This window comes from Amblyomma americanum, chromosome 1, assembly GCF_052857255.1.
Source record: "Amblyomma americanum isolate KBUSLIRL-KWMA chromosome 1, ASM5285725v1, whole genome shotgun sequence".
Classification (NCBI taxonomy): Eukaryota; Metazoa; Arthropoda; class Arachnida; order Ixodida; family Ixodidae; genus Amblyomma; species Amblyomma americanum.
In genome coordinates, this window is record NC_135497.1 from 25875385 (window position 1) to 25897004 (window position 21620).

The 21620-nt window shown below is 44.4% G+C and overlaps 1 long non-coding RNA gene across 1 annotated transcript; it reads left to right on the plus strand.

Annotated features, from left to right (window-relative positions):
- Positions 1-7161: 7161 nt before the first annotated feature.
- Positions 7162-10049, plus strand: LOC144131568 (uncharacterized). The gene is made up of 3 exons (XR_013314703.1): positions 7162-7533; positions 8286-8379; positions 9641-10049. It is a non-coding gene; the product is annotated as an uncharacterized LOC144131568 (long non-coding RNA).
- The last annotated feature ends 11571 nt before the right edge of the window (positions 10050-21620 follow it).

A 21620-nucleotide genomic window follows, 5' to 3' on the forward strand; every position in this document is an offset into this window, starting at 1 on the left:
AAGGTTGTTTAGACAATGAGCACAAAATAAACATTACCACACAAGTAAAGACATACAAGACCAAACATATATATCATTGTGCAGAGTGGCAAACTTGATGCCATTTAGCCCAAAATATGTTTTCAATAAAGTGATTATAATTATTAATAGAACAACTGACCGAGTGAAACCATAACAGGGATGAACAAGGAAGTTGTTAATATTCTGGCAGAAATTAAAAGAAGAAAATGGATCTGGCCAGGGCATACAATGCAGAGAATGAATCACCAATGGTATCTTAGGGCAACAGAATGAATTTGATGAATTTTAATGGCACAAGGGCATCTGTGGCCAAAGAGTGCCTTAGCACAAGTTAATTTCGTCTAATCAAGGTGAAATCAGAGACCCATTTCCCAAGCATTTCATTCCAAATAAGCTGAGCACCACGCCAGGAAACAGCTTGTGCATTGTATCGCAACAAAATGAATTTCACCCTAAGGAAAATATAGCAGGAGATAGCTGATTATAAGCTCACTAGATAAGATTAGCTGACTTCTGATAGTGTGGCATGTAGCTGGTGCAAGACACAGATAATTAAACTGGAAAAGGCCATTGTCCTGAGGTGAATGTAAACTAAGCAATGAGGATAATGAAATTCGCTACACTAGAGCTGTTAAGAATCAGCTCAAGTTCCATGCTTCAAGATGATGCAAGTTTGCTCAGTGAAAAAAAATAAGTTCACCCAAGAATTGGTATCTTGGCGGTATCAAGCTGCAGGTGCAGATGAATTAATCCTGCCTCAGAGAAGAGCTACATAGAGCACAAAACATTTTCGGCCAGTCCTACACTGGCAGCTGTTAATAACTATTTTAAAACTGTTTTTCATTGCACAAACAATAATACAGAGTTTGTGTTGGTCATGTGATTATGTTACTGAGGCTCTCCTAAAAATTCTAGCCAGAGCCAAAATACAAGCTGTCTCAACTAAGTTTTTATATCAACAATGAGAACATAAACTCATGCAGATTATTCAAGTAGAAGTTTTATTCTTCATGACGTGCCCTACAAATTTTAAATTATACTTAAAAGTAATAGAGTGGAGTGCTTGTGCCAAAAATACTAAACCTCAACAACAAAGAGAACACAAGATAAAGGCAACAACATATTGCCCAAAATTTAAATGTTTGACAGAACAAATATGAAAAGAAAACCTCTCCACAACTGGAACAAAACAGCGTGATACCGAGCACACATTTGAAAATTGTTTCATCCAAATCCCCAGTCTGATGCTCCAGCACTCTTCAGCCAGCATGTCATGAAATGTACCATAGTTCTGGTAGCTGTAAAGAGTATACAGCTGATCCGGCATTTTGATATGTGAACAGTAACCCTCAATGACCACCAGGCTGAATACTTTCAAGAGGCTGTTCTAGTAACAAGACTGCAGTGAAACACTTAGCAAGTTATGCTGGCGTAATAATGCAAACCGTTAATCTGAGAGTTCGCTACCACGCAACTCTGTAGTAACTCCTAAAGTGTTGCAATCGAATGAAAAAAAGGACTGCCTATTATATAAACAAAAGTCAAGAGGCTGCAATGCAAGGCCACGACAGAAGTGCTGCAATACAGCAATAGCGATACAATGTACACTTTAAGCAACACAATGAAACATGATCTTTTACCCTTAATTATCAGAACTAAATATCTGTTTTCCTTGCTCTCTTGCAAAATTAAGTTTAGATCGTGAAAGCACTCAAAAAGACAAGGATACAGAAAGAGATTTCCACACAGTGCACATACTTCCAGTGTCTTTTTGAGCACATCCACTATCTAAACATGGTAACCCAACTAGTCTAAACGCTGTCGTTATTCCAAAATTAAGCCTTTCACAAAGTGGGAGCCCCTTTCCCCATACAAGGTGCACCATAACTAATCCAACACTTTTTTCATGATGTTTTCTCTGAGAATAAACACTGTTTGAAGATTTTGCAATAGTACTTGTCTTTTCAATTCTACGAATGTATCATGCAAGTGTTCAATGAAATGACCATCTGCCTATCTTGATCATTGCTCAAAATCAGGGTATAATGCACCATGAAGGGCAGGCTCTGCTTGATTTTTATGTTTTCCTAATGAAGCATGTACGTGCAACCCTTCTGCTGGCTTGTATGCAGCAGGTTTGTCTAGCTAGGCGAACTGTGGTTTTGCTATAAAGATGAAATGGTACTTTGGAAGTGAATGGTTTTCTAAAATGCATTTAACATACATACCGGGGCTTTAACAGCACCTGGTGTAAGCAACATCAGTGGGGGAACCGCAGGAGTGGCCTAGTGGTCCGAGCATCTGCCTCGCAAGCAGGAGGTGCGGAGTTCGATCCCCAGTGTCACCGGGTAACCAGCGGTGATACAATGGGTCGTTTCAATGGCCAGTTTAAAACTTGAAATAACCATGCTGCAATATATACAAAAAATGATTTGTGTGCTCTCTCTTACATGACATAGTTAATCATATCATAGTGTTGGTAGTACACAAAATGCATGTGTGGAACATATACATGCACTGTTTTTGTTCACATCTTACCTGCTATGTGCTGTTATGGCATGTTATGTGCTGGGAAAGCAACAGAGAGTGAGCAATGTTGTGTTGCAGCCTTTCTTCTGGTGGAATTTGAATCATGTGAGGTGCAGCTGAAAGAAATTGTTTCATACATAAGTATATTTCATGTAACACAACAAAAAGTGCACAGCCCCATCATGAGTTGTGGTTTAAACTAACAGCGAGTTTTTTACTACTCTATTTAACATATGATGCAAGTCAGTGATGCTGGAGGCACAAAACTAAATACTGTGAGGTAACAAGAGCTAATATGGACAATCATGCCTTTAAGAGATATTGTCAATATATATTTTCCTGAATGAACTAAAGTTATCCTTAGAAGCATTCAGAGGAAGATAATTTTGCTAAATGCCTTTTGCCAGAATAGGCCTTTTATGAACCAGTTGCAAATGAAAAGAATAACTTTAAGACCATGCTATGCATGCTCTAACGCCAAAGTAGTTGCATACAAGCAGTATACTATGCCCCTAGTTTTATGGTGGGCCTGTACTGCGCGATTTTCATGCAAGGTAGTGGAAAGTATGTGCCGTGAAACAGACCTCTGCTTGCTGAAACTGGCAAATAAGTACTGGGTTTTTAAGGCAGGAAAGAAGTTACATAGTTCCTTCTGCAGGTTTTGAACTTCAGGTTAGTTATTTGAAAAATATCAATCCCTGAACTGCAATGATTGAAGTTTTTAGCAAATAACATTTCCATTGTAACAGTGGAAACGCTCTTTTATTTGAGGAACGACTTTTCAAAAGCCTGCATTTCATGGTGGCTGTCAAGTAGCCGTGATAAAGAGAAACCAGTCACGACACACAACCAAGCCCCCGTAGCACATTTCCAACTATACCCTCATGATATCAGCTTTAAAGTAAGTGTTAAACAATACAAATACAAATCCCTTGATTTCCTTCATGATTTATCACTGGTGTATACATACAAAGATAACCGTACAAGATGTGGAGTGCATGGTACAGAGAGAGTAGGCAGATGGTTTCTTGGCACTCAAAAAGTGAACAAGGGAAGGAAAAATCTCAGGGTGCTTGCCGTTTCGACAAGACAACTTGTTTTCGTCTGGGGTCAACATATACAGAGGAAACTTAGAATCAAGTACAGGGTTGTCCACTCTTAGTGCGAACACGCGAGCACATGGCAGTGCTCTTTGGGCCACTGTGTCTGACATTGCCACACATCGAAGTGTAACATGACACGAAGCACCACATCCAGGTGCATCTCCTCTTGCGCCATTTTGCAGCGATGAGTGGCTGCGCCGCACACAGTGGACCTCTAAAGAGTGCGGCCATGCGCTCACATGTTTGCACTAAATGTGGCCAGCTCTGTACATTCCGGAATTGGCATAATTATTTGAAAAGGCCTTGCACATGGTCAGAGGTTTCCCAACCCATAATTTCCCCCTCCTTTCCTGCATTCTTTAATTTATCGTTATACTTTAACCTTACGCCCTGCACCTCCTGACATCGCTTCTCGGAACCTTGGCCGCCATACTCCTCCCCCTCCCCCTTCTTTTTGCCTTTTCTCCGAACCTGCCCTCATTTTCTCTTTTTCCTTCAAATTATTTTGCCCCCCCCCCCCTGGTATTTTATTCTGCCATGCTGCTTATTTCCTTTATCCTAGTTTTTCAGGAAAAGGCAGCCAGCCGTACCAAGCCACCTGTTGCGGCTGGACATAAAGCCATTCAAGCCCACTATCCACACTCCATACCCCGAGATTCGTTTCTACTGAATTGGGCTTTTTTGTTTTCACAGTTTTGCAGGTCAACCGGTTAACCTTCTTTAGCAGCTATCATGCTTGGTCAAGGTTCACGCTCCCCATTGTAATGCCCTTCCCATACCGCACCCTCGTCCCACACAACAGGCCTTTCGCCTCGACGTGAAAACCTTATTTAAACCCCACCAATGATGAACACTTTGCCAGACAAAGACAAGTCCTCTTGTCGAAACGTCGGCAAGCACCCTGAGGCTTTTCCCTTCCTTATTCAGTTTGTGAGATACCAGGGACAGGTGTTCAAGCAGCCATACCACACTAATACCCCTGTCACATGGGCACCGCAAAGGCCTTTGAGAATCATATCCAAAGGCGTAAGGAGTGCAGCTACCCGGTACAAATGTTGCGCCTTTGTCGCTAAGGGCCTTGGAGGCGAAGGCGCTCAACCGAGACCTTCGGAGCCCGAAGACGCGGCATTCGAGAAGCTGTGATCGCAGTACCATCCAAAGTCAAAAAGTAAAAGCAATAAAAAAATAGATAAGCTAATAATGTTTGAAAACATTTTTTTCAAATACGAAAGGTATGTCTGGCTTTGGTTTTTGTACGGGTGTTTATGTTTTATGTTCAAATTTCAAGACAGTGAAAGTGTTGCGGCAACACCGAGCGCCCATGGTGGCCAAGGCAATACACGTACAAAACCTGCTCCTGCTGATGAGAGTAGCTGTTGCGGTACTTTTAAGGAAGCAATCAGAATAAAAAAATTGTCAAAGCTCAACGAATGAACAGAATACACCACTTTAATTTTAGAACACTCACTTCAGCCACCTCGAGTATAGCAGCGGGTGCTAAGCCTGAACGACTTTCACCTTTGGGCTGCACCGTGTAGCTGCATCGCTGCTCCTTTAAGCTTTCGCTCCTTTGGTGAAAAATGGTGCCTTTGCTGGAAAGGCCTTCGAGGAATGCCATGTGACAGGGGTATAAAGCACATTTTTTACTGACACGAAAGACTCAGTGCCTTTAGTTCTGACAACATTCTGAATCATGCTTTGGTGGCTTAGCATATCAAAATACTGGACATGACAAAATCAGCTAATTAGTGAGGGCTATTATTTTCTATAGGTAAAATTATAACATTCTCCTAAAATAATGAAAAGAAACCACCAGCACTGACATCAATGTACAATTTGGCTGTAACATACTGACATGACAATATAGTTACACGTAAATTCCCTTTTCGCACTTCAAAACTGCATGCATTATTTCTAGAAAGTGCGAGAACAGAAGCTCATACATAGTGCCAAAGAAAAGAGTGCATAATAGTACCACTTATGAGGTGTTTATCGGCAACTGAAATGAGCAAGGCTATGTTAATGGCAATCCAGAGTTATGTGTCTTATGAGCGCATGCACTTGGGAGGTGATAGCAGCTGTGGACGCAGCTGTCCATCGCAGTTTTGAGTCTGTCGAGATAACACATGGGGTAAGGCATTCCCTGTTTTGCTGCCGAAGGCAAAACCGTCAGCGAGTGGAGTTGCCTTGCTATTCACTGTCAATATCTACTGCTCAAAGTAAAGGAAACTAGGGCATAAAACATACAGCATTTCATACTATGCTTTGGCCAAATGCAGTGAGAATGAAACAGACTAGAGACTTGTCTTATGACGTTTGCACTCTTTACTTTGCACCAGAGGAAAATAAATTTATGTACAGTTGACCTACTGCTTGCCACAGTCCTAGAAGAAATGAATCCAGGTCTCAGAAATTCTACCGAGAGAATACTGATGCTGCATGTGCATTTCTCTGAACTGTTCTGAAATATGCAGAAGTTACCAAATTTTTTACTACCTGATTACATACTGTAATCTTTGCAAGGAATATGAGGTTAACGGACAGGGAAAAAATGTCAGGAATGGTACCTGTGGTACGGGGCACTTGTACAAACAAATGACCCACTGGGCGTCCCCAGGAGCTCTGCTACCAGGCACCCCTAGACACAGTAGTCAATTTTCCAGATCCAAAGGAGCCATGCGAATGATTGCCGAAAAGTCAAGTTTAAGGACAGCAGATGCATGAACACAAAACAGTTTTCCAACTTTGTTTCAGTGTGATAAATGGTTTCAAATCTCTAGACTATATCTGGTAGTTCACAAATTATCAGAACACCATCTCCCGCTCAGAATCATCTCAAAACACATTCGACACGCAGTACCAACATGGACAGTTCGTGCTTAATTGAATCCAAAAGTTTACGCTGATCGACCAATATTACTCTAAATAGAGACAGAAAGCGCATGCACGTTGTACTGATGTTATCGTGAACATAACATGCGACGAGACGCACGGTTACAATACAAACAAAAAACCGCTTTCAAAATTTGAGAACAAAAGGCTCACCTTCTCACAAGTTCGCCAAACCGGAGACGTTGCCGAGTGGCTGCCGCCAAAGTCACTCGCAATGCACAGAAACAATAAAAATGCAGTGCCCCTGACTTTCCTTGAGCAATTCCAGTCGATGGAACTCCCAACTGTTCGCACCGACTACCTCTGCAAGCATGTCAAAAAGTTAGCGGCGCCGCCACGCCATTTGCAATTTACGGAGCTACACGGGAAATTCATAGCGCCATTCGCGTATTCGCGCTCAAGCTCACGTCGCTGATGTCGCAAAGGCGCACAACGGCAAAAACATATAAGATGTATTTAATTTTACGGTAGCTTTTTTAGCTGACAACCTGAATCGTTTGATATATTGTTTTTTCTTTTCGTTGCATGAACGTTATTACCACCAGCGGCAGCGCAGCTTGGCCATGGCTAGGGAGCCTACATGTCGCGCCCCCTCCCGGCTTAGGGTGGTGACTTCCTTTGACACAGCACATGCCGCCTCCCGCTAAGACCCATGTTGCCAGCGCGTGTGTTGTCATGGTTACGGGAAGACGCCGCGCCATCTTGGTCCCCGCCGTGCATAGGCGCGCATTAGCTGCTGCAGCAGTTGCGTCTTCATCGCCGTTCATCGTTGAGTGGGACAGTCATATGTTGTCGGTTGTTGCACTAAGTGCGCCAGGAAGCTTACGCAGCAGCAATGCCCGGGTGTTGCGTTCCGCAGTGCTCGAACCACTGCAGGAAGGGCACACGGATGTTTCGTTTCCCGGCTGACTCCAACCGAAGAAAACGTTGGCTGGCACAAGTAAAGCGAGACTGCTGGGAACCCACTGCTGCTTCTCGCATATGTTCTGTGAGTACCGTACCTTTTTCTCTTTTGTTACCTGCTCGCTTGTTATGTTTGGTGTACTGTGCTTCACGTTTGCGATAATTAAACCACGGCCGCCTCGAACGGCGTGCGCGGCGTGGGTTTGATAACAGGCTACGCATTGCGGGCGTGGGTGCAATCTTCTCGTTAGTTTTTAGATGCGCTGGCGGCGTGCCTCGAGCACCAAGGGCGAGAAGCAACGGTTCGCATTCGCCCTCGCTGACTGTAATTCTCACGCCAGTGCACTCACGATATAATGGCGCCCGCTTCCTTGTTTGCGCTGTAATACATGCGCCAAGACTCATGTCAGAGAACATGACTGAGGTAGTGAAAATAAATTTCTACATCTCTCTGACATTGTACGCGTTCGCTGTTTCGTGAGCGCTGTGGTCGGAGGAACTTATTTTCAGTCAGGTCTGGTTATCTAGGCACCGTTCTGCTGTACGACGCTATTCGGTAGAAAAAGATTGGAAACCCAAGATCAGACTAAAAGAACACATTTTGTATATGCCCGGTTACTGGCATGCATATGAAGCCTTTAGGAAGCCCTTATCCAGTTTTTTTAGCTTGGCACTATAGCCTGGTAAAAGACAGCATGTGAAAACATTACAGCAGGTAGAAACAGCTCTGTAGTTGTAACGCTAGTCATGTTCCGGTTTGCAGCATTTGTCACAGTTATGTGCAGGTATGAATATACTTCTTGATGCTTATGAAGTACTTGCTGCCATTCATTTCAGGCACATTTTGAAGAAACAAGTTTCGAGCAAAACAGACAGGATGGCTTAAAGAAGCTAAGGCCGGATGCGGTTCCCACACTTTTTACTTATCGAGGTAAGCTTCTAATTTTGATCCATCTCTTAAATACAACTCTGCCTCATTCATATGAAATGTTTGCAAAGAAATTTGTCTACACGTATACGGTAGTGCTGTGGTTGCTTTGTGCAAGCTCAAAAATGTGCGCTCATCTGCTTTTAGAAGGCTGCAAAGAAAGGTTCATCACCATCAGCATTTCAAGGTCCATAGCAGGACGAAGCCTATCCTACTGACTTCCCTTTAACCGGTTCCTGTGCCATCTGTGGCCACATTATCCACACAAACTTCTTGGTCTATTGATATGGCTTTTATATCCAAGCATTCCTACAGCGCATGTTTGCATCAGCATCTAGATCCCTAGCTAGAAATTTGTTGGGATCCATGCAATTCATTTCTTGTAAAACTAAATCGCGGGCATAAAAAAATATGTATATTGCACGTTATTGTAGGATCATGCACTCGAACAGCACCTTCAAACATAAAATCACCTTAAGCCGTGTTTTAACGGCTTCTGCATTACCTCTGGCTCATTTTTCACTGTAGATTGAAAAAAAAAATGAATGAATGACAATTGAAATCTTCCGTGTAAGCCATAAAGGTATAAAGTATGGCACTAAACAAAACTTTTGCCACCTAACTCTCTGCCTACCCCTACTATATTTGCTTTTCTTGAACACCCACTGCTTCCCTAAGGGACTACTGTTTATCTTCTCTACACATTGAATGCACTCATATATATGATACTAAGATCCAAAACGTAACACACAGATATAGCCTTGTATTCAAAGAGCACAAGGCCACCTATAGTGTGTTTATACTTTGTATAGCATCGTTTTTTCTTTATAATTCACCCGACGCCTGCGAGAAAGGGGGCGTCTAGAATCAAACAAATATCCTAAAGCAGACTGCATACTGTGCTGTCTCATTTGTTCTATGTCACCTGGCACAGAAGCTAAAATGGCAAAATTCAGGACGATTAGTAATTCTAGTTGCATCAATGGTACCTCAGCTGCTAACACAACCTGCTGTTGAGCACAATTTTGCACGACTGAATCATTGCCAGTTGTAGCATGCTTTCCGACGCTGTTAAATATGCACTGGCGGTAAGAAATCTAAAGCCCCCCAGTACAGCTTTGGGATCTTAAAACCCAACTGATATTACTACTCCTGAAGTTTATTTGGAAGTTTTATGCAGGTACTAGGTTGCTCTTCTGTAAATGCAGAATTTCTGCAGTTCTTGAGTGTAGTGCTACCCTATTGACTGAATTTTTTATTTCAGCCATCCCGAAACACCGGAAGCCTCCGAAGAAGCGGTCTTGCTTTCGTCCGGCCACGCCAACGCAAAGCCCAGTACTTGACCCCACCGGAAATGAACCATGTGGTAGTGCTGCTCTAGAGCCTGTCTTCGCATCAACAGCCGAACAAACACAAGACTCGGCTGTGAGTGACAGCATGAGTTCCCAGGACACTGTCAGTCCACTACAATGTGCTCAGGTACCAGGGTATGATCTACCTTTAACAACCACCTTGCTGCCGCCCAAAGCTGTCGACACTGTTATCGATGCAGACAGCGTTGCCCATTCCTTTCTGAGAACAGATAAAGCCAGTGGGGAAGATTCCACTGATGCAAGTCGACTTCCTCTGCCCGCAGCTTCACCCATGGAGGCCGAATCCTTAAGCGCTGAAAGGTCACAGCATAGTAATGAGCGATCAAGTAAAGAAATACCTCAAGCTGCATTCACACTTGGTTCAAGTACGGCTTCAACTGACTTGTCTCTTCAAAGACAGAATGCTGAGCTGAGAAAGAGAAATAAGGACTTGGCCCAAAAGTACAGAAACCTACAGAGGCTTCACGAGCAAACAAAGAGAAAACTGCGCAGTCTTGTAAAGAAGTCACAGTCGCCACAACAAAAAATGATAACCTTGGAACAATTACCGTTCCTCAAACACGACCAGAGAAGGGCTTTGACGGTGAAAACTACGAAGGGCCTTAAGTGGTCTGAGAAGACTATTCGAGAGGCCCTTCAAATAAAGCACGCATGTGGAACAGCAGGCTATGAATTATTAAGATCATTATCATATCCACTGCCATGCAATAGGACATTAATACGAAGGCTTCAAAATATTAAATTTTTGCCTGGAGTTCTTCATGAAGTTTTTAATGTCCTGAAATCCAAAGTAGCCACAATGCAAGACATAGAAAAAGACTGTGTGCTCTTCATGGATGAGATGGAAATCTCCCAAGGATTTGACCACGATCGCTCGCTTGATTGCTTTTTTGGGAGCACTACATTGCCGGAGTCCGCTACAGATGTTGCCAACCATGCTCTTGTGTTCATGGTTGGTGGCGTGAACACGAGATGGAAACAGGTTATCGCCTATCACTTCACTGGAAGGTCGATAGATGGCTCTATTTTGAAGGACATTGTGTTCCACTTGATTGAGCTTTGTTTTCAAATCTCGCTTAGAGTGCTTGTTGTCACAAGTGACATGGGAGCTGCCAACCGTGCAGTTTGGCGCCTGCTTGGCTTGTCCAACCACAGAAACTCACAGACTGTCTGCTGTATTCCGCACCCGCACCTCCGTGGCAGGCAACTATTCTTTATGGCTGACCCCGCCCACATCTTGAAGAACATCCGTGCCCAACTACTCCGAGTGGGAGAATTCACTCTGGGTGAAGAAACTGTTAAGGAACAAAGTCTTCCTTCTGGCACTGTCAAGGTGGAGCATGTTGAAGCAGTGTTGAAGTACGACTGTCAAAGTGAGCTGAAGATTGCAAATAGGCTGTCGGAAATCCACATCAGCAGTGGACATTTCACTACCATGAAAGTGAACATTGCTGTGCAATTGTTCCGTGAGGCTCCTGCTGCTATCCGATATTTAATCCAACAAAAAATTTTGCCCCCCGAAGCAGAGGCTACAGCGTGGTTTTTTAACCTCGTGAGCAGGTGGTACACCCTTATGTCGGCCAGACATCCGGTTGTTGCTCTGAGCGATATAGATCCTTCAAAGCATAAAGAGGCCACTGCGCTTTTGGAACTGACGTGCAGCACTTTCCGTCAAATGAAAATGGGAGCAACGGCACATTGGAAGCCTTCACAAGCTGGCCTTCTGGCATCGACCACTGTTGCTCTCAGCCTGTCGCAAGACCTCTTGGACAACCAAAGCTACAAGTATGTGCTTCTTGGCCGGCTCGTACAAGATTGTCTCGAAAACATATTCTCTGTGTTGAGACTCAAGAAGCCGGTCCCTAGTGCATACGACGTTAAGTGTGCACTGAAGCTGATTTGTGTCGGACAGTTCATGCACACACCTACAAATTCTAGCTACGAGGTTGATGACAGCTTGCATCTAGCTGACCTCCTTGACCCAACTATCCAGAGACATGAAGGACAAAACCAAGAGCCTGAAGAGCTAGAAAACCTGTTTGTGTGTGCTCTCACAGAAGCAGAATGTGACATTCTTGCTTATCTAGGAGGATTCCTGGTCAAGTCTGTCATGAAGTCCATTGGTAACTGTAGTGACTGCAAAAATGCCCTTGTTGGAGATGCTACAAATCAGTATAGCAATCTTATTAAGCTTAAAGAGTACGTGAAAAATTCTGAGAACCTCATTTATCCAACGCAAGCAGTGATTAATGTCCTTATAGAATGTGAGGAGCAGTTTAAGACTTTTGCAGATATGAAGGAAATCATGGTGCTCAAAACCCCATTTGCTAGCATTCTGAATGCCCTGTGCAAGGCTGTCAAGTTGAACTTAGGTTGCTGTGAAACACATCATGCTCAGGCAGGGAAGGTCCTCCTGACAAAATATGTGAGGACAAGACTGAGGATCCATCTACGACAGCAGCATGCACAGAGGGTGGATGGAATGTCTAGCAAAACATGTGCCGCAACAAACCTGGTCTGAACTCTGAGAAGGATGGTAACATCATATGCTTAGATGCTTGCAGTCAGCTAGTTAATGATTTGGCCTTGCTTTCGTTGTTTTTCTATAGTTTGACACAACTCAAGAAAATAGGGGAGATGTCCTTAAAGAATTCTATCCAGCCAATGGCGCCAACCGATTTTCATGACACCATGTTTAATGCTGGGAAGTTGCATCGCTGGGAGTGGCAGATGAACGGCAGTTAACCGTGGCTTAATCGGATTGACCGCGTTGTCATGAAAATCGGTCACTGCTATTGGCTGGAGGGAAACGGTCGGGGGGCATCTGCCACTACTTCCTTGGGTTGTACCCGAAGATAGCACTCTGACACTTTCACTGTGTATGTCGTGTGTACTTTGCTCGCCTGTAAATTGTTCACGTCTTTCAGCATATTTTTATGTCACCTCTCTGTAGCAAGCTGTTGCTTGCAGATTGTGTGCACTAACCAATGAAGCTGCTTTGCTTCAGTCAGCATTTGGAAATAGCAAACTGATTTACAGTGCGTGCCACTAGTGTGTTCATCAAAGGTGAAGTTTTTAGGAGCAAGTGTTGGAACTAGATGCAAATGTGTAAACCACTGTTTCAAGTCTTTTGTGAAGTGCGTAACAGTCTTATTTTTGTGGCTGGAGCATCACTACCATGCCTTGCATTATTTAGGGGCTGTAAAACATACGCTCCCACAGAGTTGCCGTGGTGTTTTTCATTATCATTTGAGTTGTTTGCATTACTAGTCCTGCTAATTTAGCCCATTTATTGTGTCCTCTGTACTGCACTCATGCAATTTGTTCATGGCTATCAGTATATTTTGTTTTATGTAGAAGTGTTCATTGAGCAACGAAGCTGCTTTACTTCGGTCAATGTTTAAAAATAATAAGCCTGTTTGCAATTACACCATCAGTGTGCGCACCAGATATGTTTTACAGGAGTGACTGATATGTGTACAAAAATTTCACTGGTTTCACAGATGCTGATAATGGAAGAATGTAATTTCATATGCACTTTAGCTGGCTGCGGATGCTTATATATTCTGTCAGTTTGCTTGAGAAAGAATATGAGCACCTCCCCTTTAATTGACAGTTGCCAGAAGTGTGTCGGCAATAAAAGAAGCTTCTTGAATGTTTACACGAAGGCGTCTGAAAATGTCATTTGGTTTCTTGATTTTAGGTTTTCTCACTTGTCCCATTGTTTGTATTGCTTCTCTTTCTCTGATTCCATTCCAGCAAGTCTCATGTTACACTCTGAACATTTGAGCCTCCTACTGAACACCCTGTGTAAGTTAGTTTCTCAGCACACGTGGAAAAATGGTAGGCAATGTGAAATGAAGCACTGCTTTAATGTTAACTCAATGGCAATCTGTACAAAACTAAGACGCTTACAACACTCGATCTTAATTTGTTAACATCAGCCTCAAGATTCCCTAAATTTTTTTAAGTATGTTTATACCTTTTGCTGAAGCTACAGTGTGCTAGTATGGGGTTGCATAGCTCATTGCGTAGAGCATGTGTAATTGCTCACAGAAGAGCAAAATGCACAAACTAATGGTACATTGCACACGCAAATGCCATTGTGATGTCGGTAATAGAACTACTGGGGCACTTAAGTCTCTTCCCGTGCTGTGAATGCATAAGCATTAGGTGCTACTGTTTTGCTTCTGTTGCGTGGTTTTATTTTTAACCTACATAGACCAGCGTTAGCTCGGTTTACCGTTACATTTTCGATTCTACTCATCGAGACCTTTCAACGATATATGACGATGCTATAGCATTAGGTTCAATTTTAAATCAAATAAATAATTAATGGTAATTAAGACCTGCGATTACTCCGGTGGAATTATACTCGACATAAGCTATCCAACGATATATAGCTTGATGATGGAGCATAACGATTGATTTTTAATCACGGTTATCTAAATAATGGTCGGTAAGACGAGATTAGTTCAGTGCAGTTGTACTCAACATAAGCTATCCAGCGACTTAGTGATGTAGCGTAAATTTCAATTACATTACAATTAACTAATTACCGGTAATTAATTGAGACCTACAATTAGTCCGGTGCAATTATACTCGACATAAGCTATCCAACGATAGAACACTTGCGGCGATTATGCCCGACATAAGCTACACAGCCACTACGGCCACATTCTGTACAGGCCGCGCATGAACCAAGTAATTGATAAGCATTAAAAAGTGGGCCTGCGTAATCTTTTGATTACCGTCATAACATTAAATTCTGAACGCCCAACACCTAAGCTCGGTTAGTGCTCATCGTGAGGAGGAACCCTTTTTACGTAATTGATAAGCGCTGCCTTTTGGCGCGATGACGCGCGCAGAGGAGAGACCCGTTCGGAGTGTAATGCACCGTCGCTGAGAACTGCTCTATGTCGTCGGAACGGCGTCATCTGTTGGTACTAACTTCGAAAGAAACGCCGATAAACTAGAATATAAACTAATGTTGTAGATCGCCCCAGCGACCACGCCACTGAAAGCCGGGGATGCTCTCTTCAAGGGGAACAACATGGCTGCCCGTCATGTTTAGCGGCCGTTTTCGGCAACACTGGGAGAGATGTCACCACCCTAAGCCAGGCGGCAGGCGGCACGTATGTAGGCTCCCTAGCCATGGCTAGCCATGGCGAAGTCGAAGCGCTAGCCGAGCACGCAGTCGGAAACATGTGCGCAGTTAGCGCAGTGTGGAGTTGAACAGGCGCTATGGAATGGGTTTTTGTTCTTCCGTGTTCGCTGCGTGCGTCCTGCGCGTTGTGTGTCTTTAGTATGTGTGTGTGTATGTGTGTGGCCGGAACGCTGCATTGGAGTGTACATACAACAGCTCGCTGTCCCGTGCGGCATCGGTGCGTAGTAAAACGATCATGCAGAATGTGCGTTACAATGCCAGTGGCCCTGCACGAAAGAGGAGACTTGAAGCCGACGGAAAAGCTGCTCTCCCTCGTGGGACTGCAAGAATCTGGCGAGTAACAGTCGACGTGCGTTTCGGTGGATGATTCCGTTTACCACGCCAAAAAATTCAGCACTGGCCAACAGCAATGATGAACTGCTGCTGCATCATCACCTGTGTGATGTTTGTGACAAGCTTGTTGGATGTGAACGTGGCCATGAATGGTATTCGCCGAGCAGTGGCCCTCAGGGCGTGGCACCAGTGGATACCTGAAGACGATTACTGTTTGCCCGCGCCCTGGCGCCTCGCATTCAACCGAATGCTTTGGCGTTAATTATTTATATCTGAATTTCACACGTAGTTGGACTCGCAAATATTACCGCGTACAAACGTACCGTCGGAAGAGCACCCTTTTTCATTTTTTTTTAGGGAGGGGGTGGGGGAATTACCGTCTGCTCAAATTTAATGTCACTAATATTTTGAGCTTATTTTCTAAACAGGTGCCGTGGTGGCACTGTAAGCAATGCATTTACTGGGCAGAAGTTTATTTTATGTTGTGTTGGCACAAGGTTAATGATTGTCATTGTACTGTGGTGCCATGTTCAAACAAAACACATAATTGTACACTCTCTTTGAAGAATGTCTAATGAGGTAATAAATTACTGAGCAGCGACTATGCACTGTGGTAAATGCGACGGACGTTACTGAATTACTTCACACTTGTCATGTTCTGTTGTCGTTAGGGATTACGTATGCCTTGGTGTCTGCTGCTTTCCAGTGTAGGGGTCGAGAGGCATGTCGAGCTCCACTTAGCAGCTTTTTTTCCTTCCACTCTCTACTGGCCAACGTGGTAAAATAAACTCAACATAATGCGTGATTGCTCAGACCTAGATTAGACTACCATTTCACTTATTTACTCTCAGGGCCAATTGGCATCGAAGAGAGGAGAGCGACTAACATAAATACATGTGTAGGCAGATTAATTAAAATGATTATACACAGCAGACTTGAAGGCATTGGATGCAGTGGTGGACATGACGAAGGCAGAGAAGATGTGACAGCTGGAAACGTAGAAAAGTGGAGATCTGCGTGAGTTTGTACGCGACTTAAGGTGAACGCTAGCAAAAAATTAAGAAGGCGCAGAAGACAGGCCAGAGTTAAAACTGTAGTTTAACAGAGGAAAGCACCTCCCAGCAAGCCAAAATGTGCACGTGCAAGCAGTTATGTGAACACAGAACATAGAAAATGAAACTCCTTTTTGGACAGAAGGAAAGCTAAGGCACATTGCTTATTGTGATGTTGCTTAAAAAGTTGGTGTCTAGTTGTTGCCCTTCATATCTGGTCCTTCCACACCCAGCAACTGAAATGCCATCAAAAAGGAGCATCTCCAATCACTCTAATTACATGGGAGGTACACATCGCCAGATGTCAGAGGCTTGGCGTCTCATCTTGCAGACTAGCTTGTTTGGCAGATTTAAACTTTACCGCATGTAAAAGGCATGCGGTAGCCTTGAAGGGGAGTATTTCATAAGTGTTACAGCATATTGTACAGTGCTGGCATGCTTCATTATTTACATCACAGTAATATGCTAGCACTGGCTGTAAAGTTTGTAAGTGAACAGAAAAAAACAATGTTCATGCCATATCTTAGCCACATTCTTAGTATTGTATAAGAAGTGCAAATAAGGAATTCCTCATTTTTTTGTCAGCTTTTTCTTTCTGTTCATTGATTTTTTGCAAGTTAGCAAGGTTCTACAGTCTTGTGTGCCTATCGGCTGGCCCCTTGTTTGTCAAAGGTACCGAGTACACAATGGGTCGTGTCAGTGCAAGCTAAGTAAACGATGGATAGAAAATTCGTAATTTCAGAGTATTTCCAGAAAAAACTGCTATTATTTCCTACTCAGGATGGTGGAACAGCATCGATGGTGCACATCCTCCTTGTCACTGCAGCAATTATGGCTGCTCGCTGCTTTTTGGTGGCGTTTCATTTATCTGCAGGAAGAGCAGGCATGAATGGGCGGAAATAGGTACCTACTAAATTAAACATTGCATTGAGCAATATGTTGTTGTGTCGGTGCTTTTGTTATCCATGAAGGAGTTGGTGTTTTTGATTAATGGTTGTGTAGCAAAGATGTAACTGCTACATTGCACTGCATTCACAGATTTGTTTGCCCATGCTTTTGGTTTACTCAGTTGTTAATTTCCTTACCAAATGGCAGATGGAAATTCGGCTTTCAACTTGTGCACTTTCATCATGTTTGCAATGTACTTTCAGCTGGTGTTCAGTTTCACTTTGGAGAAGTTGTCCAACCATTGTCTGTGTCTAAATGTTTTCTAACAGTTGACCTCATTACGCAGCATTTCTCACAGAAAGCAAATGTTGCAGTAACATTTTTATTAAATGTTACTCTATCATGTGGCTAGCAATGTAGCGAAAAATATTTTCATCAAGTCAGCTTTTAACATTATAGCAAATTAAGGCCTTTGTTATTTAACGTTGCTCACAATTTGTACCATTCACTCAACCTTGAAGCAGCGTAATGCGTTATCACCCTTCCTCGGCTCTTCATTGTGTTAATCACATTAGACATGCTCACGGTCGTTCGCCATGCTAGTTTGCAGACATTGTTGGCTAAGAGTAAACCAGACAAAAAATCGGACGTCATGTGATGCCTATAGTCCGCGGGCCAGCAGTTCATCGTGTAAAAGTGGCGTCACATCATAAGCATCTTCTGTTTTTGCTGCCTTTAAGCAAGTTATTAGTGCGGTTGGTGCAACACATAGTCGATGGGGTCAACCGTCCTGTCGTGTTAAGTTTTGATCCCTTAAAGTGAATGTTTAGTATTTTTCCCTGCAACGACTACAGAGGAACACGGGCGTTTCCTTCAATACTCAACTGGATATACGGTCATTCCCTACGTTTCATTGAAAGCAGAAGTGGTTCTGTATTTAAAACGTACATAGTGTACGTTATAGGTACGGAATTTTTTTACAGTGTAAAGCTCATCGTGTGACACTGCGCCAATGACACTTTACGCGAATGTCACTCGTTCAAAGTGACACTAAATGCGCCCGTGTGACAGGGGTATGTATTGAAATTTCGACTATTATATCTCGGAGAATATAAACTACGCTCCTATGTACTGAGGTGATGCACGTCTAGATTTTCAGCCCTATTTGTTTAATTACGGATGTCAGATCGCGGCGCTCTCGTCATGAAGCTCGTCCCTGATGTGACGCAGATGTTGCGTATGGCGCTTCCACTGACAAGAATGTGGAGCTGCAGGAGACGGTTATAAATTTTCGCTCTTGGCCAGCAGTGGGACATCGCTGCGCTTGACCGCACGTGGTCTATAGACTTTTTCACTGTTCACAGCTTGATTCAGCGCGCGTGTGTTATGGGCTTTGCTGCGCATGCGCAGCAGATGCATGTATGAAATCCGCCAATACAAACGCTGCTGGCACAGCCCAGTGGAAATATGGCTGCGCCCAGAAAGTCAAATGTCAAAAGGCCTGTAGTGGCCACCACGTCTTATCACGCACTCTAGAAGCAATCGCTTAAGGAAACAGCGCTCGCCTCACGCTGCCGGCACAGTGATTCTTCGGTTTCGCTGGTCCATAACAAAACGTTATCACTGTTGCCTGAAACTCCTCATTCTTGTCAGGCGGAGCGCCATACGCAACAGCTGCCTCACAACAAAGAGGAGCCTCATGCTAAGTGTCAAGTTCTTGCATGCGTTAATTACACGGTTTGTGCTGAAATTTTAGCCGGGCATATCTCAGGATACAGGCGCGTTACTAAAATTTACAACAGAATATTCTTTGAATGCCACTGCCTCTAAGTTATAAAATAAACATGCGCGTTAATGCAGAGAGTAAAAAGTTATTTTTTGGAATTTAGTTAATTACTTATGTCACGATGAGAATTTTTCTCGTCGTTTGTGTATGCCTGGCCGCATAACCCCTTTACAAATAATGAGTTGTGCGTGCTGCTCTGGCCGTTTATGTAAACAAACCTGTAAAGCCTAATTTTGAACATCCTATAAAGGCAACGCCGACACAACAGTTTCCAAGTTGAGCCATGAGTGAGTAATCTGCAAAAAAGAAAAAAAATACTGAAAAGAATGCTTCGCCGCGGATCTATTTCGAATCACGCCACATACAGCTGTTAATGAAGAGGTAATTACGCGCAGAACCTGTTGAGCCGACTACCGTTTAGCTGTTTCTTTTTCTCTCTAGCTTTCTCCTTTCCCCGTTTTCTTCATTCTCGAAGCACTCGCGGTCCCGCGGCTGGCAAATGGAGTTAGCCGATCTCTCGTGCCCCTGCACGCAGAGCACGCTCGGAGGCGTTAATTGACTTGCCTACTGAGCTCGCTCGTTAAATCGGCGCGCACAGCTAGAGCGAGTCTCGCGCTCGCTCCCCTCTACTTCGAACGGAAACGAAGAGCGCGGTTAAGTTTGAGGGACGGTATAGGCTGGCAAGCAGAAAACCAGGAACAGGAACACACAGGCCGCATTGTATCATGTGTCGACTGTACAAGTTAGATTAGGCGTGGGAGCAAACTGTTACATTCTGTCGAGTGCCTACTGCGTGAAATTTCTTTCCTCACTCCGTGTAGTACATGCCCGAGGCGCGTGCCTGTATGGTGACCAGGAACGCGTGCTTTGATTTGGTTTACATAGCGAAGGCCTGTTGGTATGACTCGCGTCGTTGGAGCGCATCGGCACTACGCATCAGCTCGTCGTTCGGAGAACAGCCAGAATGGTGTGTTGTGCGGAATATTGCAGCGCTTCTAAAGAAGTAGACGCACATTTGTGCGAACGACGAAGATGAACCCGCGCTTCAGCGTCATTGTCATCGCCGCATGTGTCTGTGCTATACCTGGCTGACCTCGGACTGTTTTCGCCGCTGCTCCTTTCGTCCCAGTCCCTTTAAATAAACCCTCGTCTTACATTTGGTGGAGGTGCTGGGAGTAGATTCACCAAGAATCACCAGGAATCAGCCGTTTTAGTAAAAAGAAAACTAAAATTTCCAGCAGCGTATACACTCAGTGATGCCGCGGAAGAAAGCCATGATCAGAATCAAGCACTGCAAATCACAGCATGCATATCGCACAACAGCGCACTTGTGCTTACGCTTCTCGCTTTCTCCTTAAAAAAAAAAAACAGAAACCACCCGCACGCAGCTGAGTGATCAGTGACCTTTATTGCTAGTGGTATTTGGCCATTCACACGACAAGGCTCTCCGATGTTTGAACTCAGAAGTTATCTTGAGATTAAATTTTCTTAACAGCGATTCTGATTAGACTAACTGTCTCGTCCCTTTTAACGGCAGACGGCACAAGTCTTGCTAGAGGGCTAACTCCCTTCCTCATCTATCGGCGGCCTTGTGCAGGCTTCCTGCGTACCACCGTTTTAAAGCGTGTCTAGTGGATGCGCATTCAACCCACCCACAAAACAACCGTTTACAGCGAAAGCAGTGCGACTGTCACCCTCCAAAAATCTGACGTCTGTTTAAATGAAGCCACCAACCCAAGCGAGGAGCCTCCACCCCCTCCTTCCAGGAGCACCGTCCAACGCCCATCGACCCAGCTCTGCTATCTAGAGCGGCACGCCGGCTGCCTCCAACCTCCACAAGGCCCAACATCCGCTAGAAGCCTATGTGGCGGAACGAAAAGGCAACTGCGATCTCGAATTCAAAGAGACAGTGGAGAGAACAGCTACCCTCCAGAAGCACCACCCACCAGCCAATTCCCCTCACCACCCCACATCTCTAGCCAGGGGGCTGCCCGCCCATCCGCCGGTACTTTTGGAGCTGTGGCACTTTTGCTTTTTTTTGTTTTGAGGAATGAAAATGGCGCAGTAATTATTTGCTATTTCGTTGGACAACCGAACCGCCCCGTAAGGGAGGGAATAAGGTGGGAGTGAAAGAAGCAAGTAAGGAAGAGGTGCCGTAGTGGAGGGCTCCGGAATGATTTCGACTACCTGGGGATCTTCTACGGGTTCTGACGCCAAACACAGGCGCCTTTTGCATTTCGCCTCCATCGAAACGCGGCTGCTGGGGCTGGGTTCGACCCCGGGAATCGCGGCTTAGTAGCCGAGCGCCCTAACCACTGAGCCACCGGGGCGGGTCACTACTAGGCGCATTTTCCGATTTCGGGCATACGTACGTGCGCACGTCCCTGAGGCCTGCTTTGTGGCATGCGGCCCACCTGCCCACCGGGTAGTGGCCAACCTGCCAGGCGTGTACCCCATGCAGACCTAAGGTAAGGGCCTGGGTGAAGGCCTTCAAGCTAAATACCTTCAGTGTAAAGGCCTTTATGTAGAAGGCCAAAGGCCTTTATGATAATGGCCTTTGGTGAACTGCCTTTTGCACGTAAGCACCTTAAGTGGACCGCCGTAACTAGTGCTCCTGCACAATATTCCGCGCTTAGCCATGCTAA